This window comes from Rhinoderma darwinii, chromosome 5 (assembly GCF_050947455.1).
Source record: "Rhinoderma darwinii isolate aRhiDar2 chromosome 5, aRhiDar2.hap1, whole genome shotgun sequence".
Classification (NCBI taxonomy): Eukaryota; Metazoa; Chordata; class Amphibia; order Anura; family Rhinodermatidae; genus Rhinoderma; species Rhinoderma darwinii.
The window spans coordinates 229,498,560-229,510,956 of NC_134691.1; the positions used below are offsets into that span (position 1 = coordinate 229,498,560).

Consider the following 12,397-nt stretch of genomic DNA (forward strand, 5'->3'; position numbering starts at 1 on the left):
ACAATCTCTCTTTTTAGTTTCTCCATTCTGGAACTCCAAAAGAAGGTAAAACATGCTTTAGTAATTTTTTGCAATAAAACCGTGGGGGGAGGGAAAACCATACTTAGATATAAAAGCAGGGGTAAAATGACCATTTTAATAATTAAAACTTTTCCCTCCATGGTAAGTTTTCTCATGTTCCACATACATATTTTTTGATTTACCTTCTGCGCCACCATGTCCCAACTGATAAAACCATTATCGCACTCACTGAAGGAGACACCTAAAATTGTAATATTATCTGACACAGGGACGGGTATGTCTCTAAAAGCCATGCTTCCTATATTTAAAATATTACTTTTGTCGAAGTTCACCTTAAAACCGGAAGCACAGCAATAAAACTCAATTTGTCTGAGGGTTCTCTGAAGCGACAGGGTGTCCCTGCAAAAAACCGCTACATCGTCCATGTACCCCACTGCTTTAGCCTCTACGCCGCCACCCCCGGGCAGGGGGACTCCACGTATTAACTTATCGCGGCGAATTGTACACAGTAGAGGCTCTAATGCGCAAATAAAAAGCAGTGGGGACAAGGGACACCCCTGCTTCACCCCTGAGTTTAAAATCACGTCCTGTGTCTTAAAACCATTCACTAAAATTTTGCTTGTGCAATCTTTATAAAAGGCTTTAAGTGATAATAAAAATCCTTCAGGTATACCCATACGCTCTAAAACCTTAAAAAGATAAAAATGAGAGACACGGTCGAACGCCTTCTCGAAGTCTATAGATAAAATGGCTAATTTACCTCTTCTAGACCTCGTGTCCTCAATTACGTCTTTTATCAGGTTAAGATTATCCCAGATGCTGCGGCCTGGCACCCCACACACCTGGTTAGAGTGTACAATGTGGGGTATTATGGCTTTTAATCTATTTGCGCACACTTTTGCCATTATTTTATAGTCGCTATTCAGAAGGGTTATTGGTCTCCAGTTCTTCAAAACTGCGATGTCACCTTTCTTATGTAGCAGGGAGACCTCACCCTTCCGCCAGGACTTAGGCAGCATCTTGGAATTAAAAACTTCATAAAAAAGGCTAAAAAGATCCTCTTTTAAAATGTCATAAAATTTGACATAAAACTCACTGGGTATACCGTCCGGTCCGGGAACTTTTCCGGCTTTAAAACTCTTTACCGTTTCTAAAACCTCCTGCTCCGTCAGCTCCTGTAATAAAAAATTCTGGGAGACAGGGTCTAAAACAGTAGTAATCTCCTTCAGTGAGTCACGCATAAAATTATGATCCACAGTTTTAACACTAAAAAGGTCAGCATAAAACTCATGAACTTTACTTAAAATACCCTGTACATCTGACACACCTTCAATATTTTTAATAATAGCCTTTTTATTGTTAATTTTTTTAAAAAAGTACCTGGAGCAGGTCTCATTCTCCTCCACATGCTGAATTTTGGAACGGAAAATTATTTCTTTGCCTTTCTGCTCCAGGCACTGAGCTATTTCTTTTTTTAAATTAGTGATGTCAGTTTTAACGTCAATTTCATTATCTCTCATCTTGTACAGGGTCTGCAGACGGGTGCTGAGAATTTTAAAAAAAGCATGTTTTTCTCTGGCTTTCGCCACGCTCTTTTTAATAAAAAATTCCTTTATTCTTTTTTTCATTTTCTCCCACCATGCACTGATGGGAGTACGCATGTCTCTCCCCCGCCTGCATTTTTGGTAAAATTCAATAAAATCAGTAAAAACCTGTGGATCATCTAAAAGGGAAACATTTAACTTCCAGGACTTCTTACACACCGGTTTATTAAAATCACGCTTTACATAAAATGATAAAAGCTTGTGATCTGAAAAAACATTAGTTAAAACTTCACAATTAAAAGGCAGTACATTCTCATTACAAAAAATAAAATCTATCCTGGAGCTACAGGTGGCGTTGCTCCAGGTAACGCCGGCTTCCTCTGGGCTGCTCCTATTACATTCTTTGTACACATCAGTTAATTTAAAATCATTTACAATATCTTTGAGCAGTCCAGAGGTCTTATCGTAATTCCTACTTGTAGCACTGGTAAGCCGGCGTTCCCCCCTCAGGATACAGTTAAAATCACCTGCGAGGATAAAAGGCTCAGTTGTATTAATAAAAAGAGGTAACATTTCTAGCATCTCTGCTCTCTCATTTTTGTCAGGTGAGCCGTAAAAATTTAAAAACTGCCATTTTACGCCGTCAATAAAAGCTTTAACCAATAAAATACGTCCTGGAAGAATCTCTTGGATAAAATCAATAAAAACGTTTCCCTTAAAAAGAATGGCGACCCCTGCTGATCTGGACTCGTTAGATCCAGACCAGACTGATGGACCATACTTCCAATCCTCTTTGTATTTATGGTACTTCATTGCATGGGGAATGCCGCACTCCTGCAGGAAAAAAACAGAGGCTGCCAGGCCAGATAAAAAACTGAAGAGAGCAACCCTTCTGACTTTGGACTTGGCGCCCCTCACGTTGAGGGAGATCCCCTTTATTTCAGACATCGTGGAGATTTGATTGTGTTAGTCTTGATTTTAAAAAAATAAATAATCGTGTTACTTAAAATCAGACTTGGCCTCCACCAGCAATACCAGAAATCTCGCTTGAACTCATCTCCCCGCCCTCGTCTGACTCTAGCGAGAAAGGGGATGATTCAGGAGAGGAACTACCTTCCGTGAGCGTCGAGCCAACAGCCCTCATCTCGTATACAGGGAGCCCAGATTCACACAGCCTTACCTGGGTCTCTAACGGCTGACCATATAGGTCTGTATCGGGTGGGTCCCCCAAGGGCCCCGCCGCTCCCCCCTGAGGCCGTGCAGGCCGTGCAGGCCGTTCTAGAGGGGGAGGTTGCGCACATGGCGGGGTGTCGGTTGGCTCGGGGGGAACAGCGCCCACCCTCCTCACCAGTAACGACGAGGGGGTGGTCCTAGGAGGAGCCTCACTTTGCTTTACGGACGTATCCATTTGCTCCTCCCCTGTCACCCCCCTACCGGCACGCTCCTGTTTACCCTTTTTACGGGGACCCACTTTCAGCCAACCTTCCTCTTCAGACTCCGTATCTAGAGACCCAGGATTGGGAGCAGGCCCGGCATCCACTGAGCAACCAGCACTCTGGGATGCCTCAGTTATCTCACTGGCCTGCCCCTTCTCAGCCTTACGTTTGGCTTGGCGTTTTTCTTTCGCACTGGACTCCCTTCTCTCCTCTGAGGCTGTTGGCTGTGAGGTACCTGCTTTGGCTCCAACAGACCGTACTCTTGAAGCCCAGGTACCCCGCTGCTCCTTTGCAGCACTGGCTTGTTCCTCTCCCTGAGGGCGGGCCTGGTCCACTGGTGGAGCACGTGGGGGCGCCCCGGGTTGCTCTTCTTCTCCGCTTCGGTACCTATGAGGACAAGAAAAATACAAGTGACCAGTTTTTTGACAAAAGTTGCATTTTTTTTCTTCTGTGCACTCCCTTATATTGTGCTCTTTGCTTCCACAGTTTCTGCAGGTGACATCGCAGTTAAAACTGGTATGTCCATAGGTACCGCAAGCCCTGCAGAAGTTTGGCATCCCTGAGAAGTAGAGGTCGCCATTCACATTTCCAATTTTAAAACGAGCCGGTGGTAATCTCGTTTCTTGGGTGGAGGGGTCCTTAATCAGCGTAACTAAAAACTTCCATTTGGCGGTCCACACTCCACACTCGTTCATCACTTTCCCCAGGAGTTTGACATTTTTGAAGTAGGCAGCTAGAAATGCTGCCACTTCCATATCTCTCACATATGGGGAATACATTTTAATCACCACGAGTTTGGTTATTTCAAATTCATGCTCTACTACCTTGACTCCCGCTGCTACGAGTTCACCTTGTTTCCTCTCAGCTCGGTCCATAGCATCACGGAGTATTCCTTCTCCCATGAAGGTGACATCGTAGATTCCTCGCTTCGGGTAGTCCTGGATAGCCAAGAGCTCGTTCTTGTGGACCGCCAGCAGATCTTCCAAAATGGCGTGGACTAAAAATTTAATACCACGGGGACCGCCTCCACCCTCTGCCACGATAAATCGTGCAGAATTCTTAAGCCGGGCGTACACCGGCACCGCATCAGGTTCGCCTGCCATTAGCGTGGCCAGGTCGAACCGCACAGCTTTCGCTGCGCCCCTTGTCTTACGGAGACCAAGGGGCTGGGGGGGATCGCAACTCGTTGCTCAGGACTAAGCCTCTCTCCCAAATAGCAGCACGGGGGTGAAGTCCAGGCGAACCTGGACGATCCCCCGAGGCCGAGAGAGAGGGTACCTGAGCACCTTCTGACTAAAAACCTCCTGTATAAATACACTTGGTCTTAGCCAAAAGGCCGAGAAGCGATAACCCGAATGGGCCGGGCGTTGACCGAGCCTGCCTAATACTGCTGTTCACCCCTTGCAGCGATTCAGCCTACTCCTAGGCAATTCCATGGGGCCCTGCAGGCTCACACACATTTACAGCTACTAACAAATCCAAATTGCTGCTCTCTTTGTAGGCAAGCAAGGGTTTGTTGCAACTGCAATTCTTACTTCTTCTTGGAAATGTAGGGACGACAGTACATTCCATCACATCCATCTAGTGTACACAGGTAGGTCCATTGTGGCGGGCGGGCGGGCGGGCGGGCGGGCTGCTTTAATGGCTGTTTGCTGTTCCCCCTACTCCACTCCACTATTTGACTGTGGTGCTGCATCAATCAATCAGTGGCTGGCTCAGGTGCAGCTCTTTAACCTACCTAAAAGGGAGGGCGGAGAGAAGACAAGGAAGGTGAATGAGCTGTTCCAATGTGAAATGCCGGAAACACAGAAACACAGAAGACACACACACACACAACAAGAGGTGGCAATGTATTAATTAATTGCATTTAATAAATTAGCTCATTATCACACATGACTGTACAAATGCATTGTCCAACAGGTGTTGAAATAATGGGATTAAAAGGGGAGATCCCATCAGAAAGACAAAAACAATAGCAAACACAAATAGCACTTTTGGAATCTGATTTTAGTCAACACATAAGGGAAGGGTGCACCGGTCCTGGAAATACTGCAATACCAGGTCAATGCGTGGAGTGGACAGAGCAAGCTCTATTTCCATCTCCCTGTTCTAAAAATCCATTTAATATATGGTCCCCAGATAGGGGACGTATCAGATATTAAACTGATAAGAACAGATTTTTTTGATTGAAAATTGCTTTATTGACAATCAATCGTCATCATACAAACATTACTGCGACGCAGCGCAAGCCATGAAGCAGCCAATAATAAATAATAACAGTCGTCAAACATAACATGACAGTATAATACACAGTACAGGCTAGCCTATGCTATACATTACACCACATGCTACACTAACATTCTTGCATTCACTAAAGCCAAACAACAAAGCATTACAGACAAGTGATGGGATAGGGGAGTGGGTAGGAGGGGATAGGGAAGGGGGAAATCACAGGCCCGAAGCTTTATTGAAAGACAACACACAAGAAGGGAGAGTGGGGGGAAGGGGAGTATCAGTCCTCTTCCTCATCGACGTCCGGGCTGTCCCAGGTGGAATAGTCTCTGAGCAGGCTGTGGATCAGCCTGCGGCAGTCCTGGACGGACACACTCTCTCTCCGCAAAATCAGACGGTTCCTGGCAAACCATATAGCGTCCTTAAAGCAGTTCATAAGGCGCCAGGCTTCCTGGATTGCTCCATCCGTGGTATTCCCAGGAAATAGTCCATAAAGTACCGAGCGGTACGACAGTCTGTTCCTGGGTACTGAGTCCTTGAGTTCATGTTCCAAGGCTTTCAACAGACCCTGTGCAAAGGGGCACTGCCAGAAAATGTGCAAAGATGTTTCCTCCGTGAAGGGGCACCTGGGGCAGTACCGGGTCTTGCACAGGTTGCGGGCATGCATGAATGACCTAAGAGGCAGTCCTCCCTGGATGGCCATCCATGAAATGTCCTTGTGCCCGTTGGTCAACCTGCCAGATGACACGTTAGTCCAAACAGTCTCCAACGTGTCGGCATGAAGCCCTGGAACAAACTCCAGTGAGTCCTTTGCTCTGATGTGCTTGTGGATCGTCTTAGGTTTCCACAAGTCGGGCTTAAGACCCTCCAGTTGATGCTCCCTCACAAACCGGACAACATCTCCGTAGAACCAGGGAGCGTGCCAGTTGTAAGGGAAGGAGCTGTCCCACTTGTCCCAGCCAAAACCTCGCCAGAGGGGAAGGAGGAAGTAGCGGGACATGGCCTTGCCCGCAGAGCCGTTTGCTGTCCTCAGAGTCCTACGAACACAGTCACATACAAAAGCGATCCGCAGCAGAGTGGGAATGTCGGGTATACCCTTCCCACCTTTGCGGGGCTCCTTGTACATAACAGTCCGCTTTACTCTGTCCATTTTCGAGCCCCAGATGAAGCGAAACACAGTCCTGGTAATGGCCCTCGAGACGGTGGCAAGAGGGGGCCATGCCTGTGCAGTGTATTGTAGCACAGGCAAGACTTCGTTACGCAGGACCATTGCTTTGCCCTCAATAGTGAGTTGTCTGAGGCTCCACAGTCCGATCCTTTGGTTGACTTTGGCCAAGCGTTCTTCCCACGACTTTAGGGCTGCACCTTCCTTACCGAACCAGACTCCCAGAATTTTGATGAAGTCCGGCTTGATAGTAAACGGGAAGGAGGCAGGAGAAGGCAGGTACCACTTTCCGAAGAGCATGGCTTCCGACTTCCCGCAGTTGACTTTTGCCCCTGAAGCGCGTCCGAACTCCTCGCAGGTCTGGACGAGTGCAGTCACCGAACTCTGGTCAGCGCAGAAGACGGTCACGTCGTCCATGTACAGCGAGCATTTGACCTCGAAGTGTCCTGGACCTGGTGCGGTGATCCCTCTGATCTCTCCATTCTGCCGGATAGCCTCTGCGAAGAGCTCTATAACACAAACAAAAAGGAGAGGTGAAAGAGGACAGCCTTGTCTAACCCCCGACGATACAGGAAAGGGGTCAGTCTTCCAGCCGTTCACCAGCACCGAGCTGTAAATGTCGCAATACATCAGGTTAACATACAAACAGAACAACCTGCCAAGCCGCAGCCTACGCAGAGCCTTACCCATGAATTCGTGAGAGACCCGGTCAAAAGCCTTCTCCTGATCCAGACTGACCAGGGCCGCGTGTGTACGGCGGCTTTGCATGTAATGCACCGTGTCCCTCACCAGGGCAAGACTGTCGGCCACCCTACGGCCAGGAATGCCGCAGGTTTGGTCCGATCCGATGATCTGTCCGATGACAACCTTCAGTCTGTTGGCCAATACTTTGGCGAGGATCTTGTAGTCCACGTTCAGGAGAGAGATGGGACGCCAGTTTTTCAGGTCACATCTCTCCCCCTTCCGCTTATACAAGATCGTGATCATGCCTTCTCTCAAGGACGGTGGCATTCTACCCTCCACCACCATCTCCTGATAGAGCTCCAGCAGGTCCGGACAGATCAAGTCCCCCAGCGCTACATAGAGCTCTGCTGGGAGACCATCACTGCCCGGGGTCCTACCGGGTCTGAAGGATTTAGCGGCAGAGAGCAGTTCCTCCACCGTCAGGGGTACATCCATAGCCTCCGTACCTGCAGGATCAAGATGATTAGTGATACCTGACAGGAATTTATCGGCGGCTTCGGGGTCAGTGGTTTTCCGGGAGTAGAGGCTTCGGTAGTAGTCTGTGACGACTCCCATCACCTCCTTCTTCCCAGAATGCATGTTTCCGGTCTCATCTCGGAGTTCCTTCAGGGGCGTGTGGCCGGCATGGAGTTTCCTGAAAAAGAACGAGTTACATTTCTCACCCTTCTCCAGGTTCTCCACCTTGGAACGAAAGACAATTCGCTTGGATTCCTCCTCAAAGTGCCTTTTCAGGCCCTTTTTGGCTTCCTCCAGCTCCTTCCTGACGTCCCAGCCGCATTGAAGGAGGTCTTGCAGGGATCGCAGCTGACGCTGCATCTCTCTGAAGTCTCTCTTCCTCTCACACGCCTGTTGACGACTTTTTGCCTGAAAGAAACAACGAAATTCAACTTTAACATATTCCCACCAGTCACAGGTTTTGTCAAAGAAAACTTTATCATTCCTCCAAACAATATAGGCGTCTCTAAGCTCCGCCAGTACCTCCTCTCTTTCCAGCAGGACACAATTCAGCTTCCAGGAGCCAGGGCCGGGAGGAAAACCGTGGCCGATGGCACCCTGGAAGAGAATGGCCCTGTGGTCAGAGAAGAAGCAGGGGACCATGGAGTGCCCATGCTGCTTGACTGCCCGGGAGGTGAACACAAAGTCAATCCGAGAACGAAGTGAGCCATCGGGTCGGCTCCATGAATAGTTCACAGAGCCGATCCCCATGGAGCCCACAACGTCCTGCAAGGATGCTTCGGTTACCATCTCGATAAGCAGTTTGGAACTGACATCCAGCTTGATTGAAGTGCCGGAACTTCGTCCATCCTCTTCGATGGGGCAGTTGAAGTCCCCGGCCATCACCACTGCCCTAGTGGTGGCGAGCTGGGTCCGCAGGGTCTGGAATAGTTCCAGGCGCTCAGCCTTCATAGGGGGAGCGTACACGTTGATGAGCCTAATCGGCTCTCCCGCCCAGGAACCGTCTACGACCAACAAGCGGCCGCAGACGAGCTCCTGGACAGAGTCAACAGTAAATACGCTTCCCCTAATCAGGATGGCAACCCCTGCAGACTTACAGTCGCCCCCACCAGACCAGTAGGACGGGCCATGGGTCCACTGCCTGGCCAGATGATGGTATGACCTGGAAGAGGGGAGAGTACATTCCTGCAGCATAAATACATCACTCGACTGCTTGGAAAGAAAAGTTAGCACCATCTGACATCTAGTCCTATCTCTAACACTCCTCACATTGAGGCCAAAGATGTTAAGTTTAGCAGCCATGGGGGAGAATAAAGAAGGTTAGTGCAAACGATACACCTTAGTTACCAGTCCGGTCGGGCGGATCCTCCTCTCTGGAGCCTGGCGGGTCCGGAAGATCCAGCAGGCCCTCTGACAAAAATTGTTCCAGGATTGTAGCCACCTGGATGTCTGTTGTGAAGTCGATGACCTCAGGTTCAGACACGAGTTCCTCCACCATCTGCTCCATTTCCTCCTGCTGCGCAAGGGAATCTTCGCAGATTTCCACGACTTGTCGCTTTGAGGACTCAGCAGCTGGGCTGTCCCTCACCTTTCTCTTCCTCTGGATGGCACCTGAGGAGACAAGAGGGGGAAAATCCTCCAGGGAGAGGACTCCAGCAGCTGGAGGGGAAGATGTTAGTGCTGCTGGAGCTGGGGAGAAGGGAGGCTGGGTTGGGAGAGGTGCAGGTGACAGGACCACTGAGATGGGTGGGTAGGAGAAGGTGAGAGCCTCAGTGGGGGTGACAGGGGTTGGGGACGGGGGGGTGGGGAGGGCCGGGCGAGGGAGGGCCGGGAGAGGGGGGGGAGGGACTGTCGTCTTCTTACCATCCTTCTTTTTCCCGGTCTTCTGTGCCGCTGGAGCTCTGGCTGGGGCGGGGTTCCCTCTGGCTGGAGCTTTCGCTGCTACAGTTGCCCAGGATCGATCCCTCTTCGGGCAGTCCTTGTAAGAGTGGGCTGCTTGTCCGCAGAGGTTGCACATTGTCCGTTTCGGGCAGTCTTTGGTCTCGTGTCCTGTTACCCGGCAGTTCTTGCAGGCGTCCTCCTTGCAGTCCTTCACCGAATGACCCTTCTTGCTGCATCTCCTGCAGATCTGCGGCATGTCCGGGTAATAGATGAGGCCGTAGGAGTTGCCCAGCGAGAATGACTGGGGCAGGTGCTGGAGGCCGTCTTCCGCGCTCGAATCCTTGTTCAGTCGGACGATTACCGACCACTTGCCAGTCCAGAAGCCGAGTCCGTTCAGGATGTGGGTGGGTTCCCTCACCACTGTGCAGAACCGCTTCAGGAGCGTGGTGATGTCTTTGCCGGGGGTGTGTGGGTTCCGCATTGAGACCGTCACCCGCCTTTCCTCTCTTTGGACAGGGCAGTTGCCCACAAAGCGAGAGAAAGGGGATTCAGGCCTCGCCGCTTTCACCATCTCCCAGTACCTTCTGCAGATGTTGATCGAAGCGAAGGTCACGAAGAACATCCCGGTCATGAAGGCCTGGATGCTGATGGTCTCCGGCTTAGCGAAGCCCTGGTCCAGGAGCATCTTCTGGCAGAACACTTCTTCCGTCATGTCCGGCACTCTCCCGTCCACCTCCTTCAGCTTCAGGGCCACCGTCTGCTTCATCCAGGGCTCCAGGGTTGGAGCAGCCTGGTTCGGCTTCCTGGTGGCCTGTTCGCTTGAGGAGGCTTCAGGAGGAGATGTCCTGGCCTGGGCCGGCTCACCTGGTCCATCAGCCTTCTTCTTCTGGGTGGCAGGGTTGCTGGTTGAGGCCATGGCTTCTTCCAGCTGTTCCTGTCGCTTGGGGAGGATCTTCGATAGCTCTTTCCTGAAGGGGGCGGAGCTATGCAAATCTTCTCCTTGCTGGCCGAGGTTCTTCCACGAAATTTCTTCCGCAGCGGTTCCTCGTCGAGCTTCTTCTGCGGCCGAGCTTCTTCAAAGATCCCCTTCAGCAGCGGCTCTTCTCCGAAGGTCTCTGTCGCAGTTCTCCTTCTTCCCGGCAGCGATCTCCCGGAGCTTCTTCCCCGATGGCGGCTTCTCCCTTCTGGATCTTCGTCTTCGGTGGTTCTTCTCCGCAGTTCGTCGCCGGCTTCGTCTGGAACGCTCTTGGATCGCTAAGCTAGTGTTTATAGCCCCCAGTGGTTCTCCGAGCTATCTATCCTTACAAGGACTGATAAGAACAGATTTTTGATTGAAAAATGCTTTATTGACAATCAATCGTCATCATACAAACATTACTGCGACGCAGCGCAAGCCATGAAGCAGCAAATAATAAATAATAACAGTCGTCAAACATAACATGACAGTATAATACACAGTACAGGCTAGCCTATGCTATACATTACACCACATGCTACACTAACATTCTTGCATTCACTAAAGCCAAACAACAAAGCATTACAGACAAGTGATGGGATAGGGGAGTGGGTAGGAGGGGATAGGGAAGGGGGAAATCACAGGCCCGAAGCTTTATTGAAAGACAACACACAAGAAGGGAGAGTGGGGGGAAGGGGAGTATCAGTCCTCTTCCTCATCGACGTCCGGGCTGTCCCAGGTGGAATAGTCTCTGAGCAGGCTGTGGATCAGCCTGCGGCAGTCCTGGACGGACACACTCTCTCTCCGCAAAATCAGACGGTTCCTGGCGAACCATATAGCGTCCTTAAAGCAGTTCATAAGGCGCCAGGCTTCCTGGATTGCTCCATCCGTGGTATTCCCAGGAAATAGTCCATAAAGTACCGAGCGGTACGACAGTCTGTTCCTGGGTACTGAGTCCTTGAGTTCATGTTCCAAGGCTTTCAACAGACCCTGTGCAAAGGGGCACTGCCAGAAAATGTGCAAAGATGTTTCCTCCGTGAAGGGGCACCTGGGGCAGTACCGGGTCTTGCACAGGTTGCGGGCATGCATGAATGACCTAAGAGGCAGTCCTCCCTGGATGGCCATCCATGAAATGTCCTTGTGCCCGTTGGTCAACCTGCCAGATGACACGTTAGTCCAAACAGTCTCCAACGTGTCGGCATGAAGCCCTGGAACAGACTCCAGTGAGTCCTTTGCTCTGATGTGCTTGTGGATCGTCTTAGGTTTCCACAAGTCGGGCTTAAGACCCTCCAGTTGATGCTCCCTCACAAACCGGACGACATCTCCGTAGAACCAGGGAGCGTGCCAGTTGTAAGGGAAGGAGCTGTCCCACTTGTCCCAGCCAAAACCTCGCCAGAGGGGAAGGAGGAAGTAGCGGGACATGGCCTTGCCCGCAGAGCCGTTTGCTGTCCTCAGAGTCCTACGAACACAGTCACATACAAAAGCGATCCGCAGCAGAGTGGGAATGTCGGGTATACCCTTCCCACCTTTGCGGGGCTCCTTGTACATAACAGTCCGCTTTACTCTGTCCATTTTCGAGCCCCAGATGAAGCGAAACACAGTCCTGGTAATGGCCCTCGAGACGGTGGCAAGAGGGGGCCATGCCTGTGCAGTGTATTGTAGCACAGGCAAGACTTCGTTACGCAGGACCATTGCTTTGCCCTCAATAGTGAGTTGTCTGAGGCTCCACAGTCCGATCCTTTGGTTGACTTTGGCCAAGCGTTCTTCCCACGACTTTAGGGCTGCACCTTCCTTACCGAACCAGACTCCCAGAATTTTGATGAAGTCCGGCTTGATAGTAAACGGGAAGGAGGCAGGAGAAGGCAGGTACCACTTTCCGAAGAGCATGGCTTCCGACTTCCCGCAGTTGACTTTTGCCCCTGAAGCGCGTCCGAACTCCTCGCAGGTCTGGACGAGTGCAGTC

General features: G+C 50.5%; 1 non-coding gene across 1 annotated transcript; it reads right to left on the bottom strand.

Moving 5' to 3' along the window:
- Nucleotides 1–5,025: 5,025 nt before the first annotated feature.
- LOC142653866 (U2 spliceosomal RNA) lies at nt 5,026–5,214 on the bottom strand. The gene has a single exon (XR_012848720.1). It is a non-coding gene; the product is annotated as a U2 spliceosomal RNA (small nuclear RNA).
- Between the last annotated feature and the right edge of the window lie 7,183 nt (nt 5,215–12,397).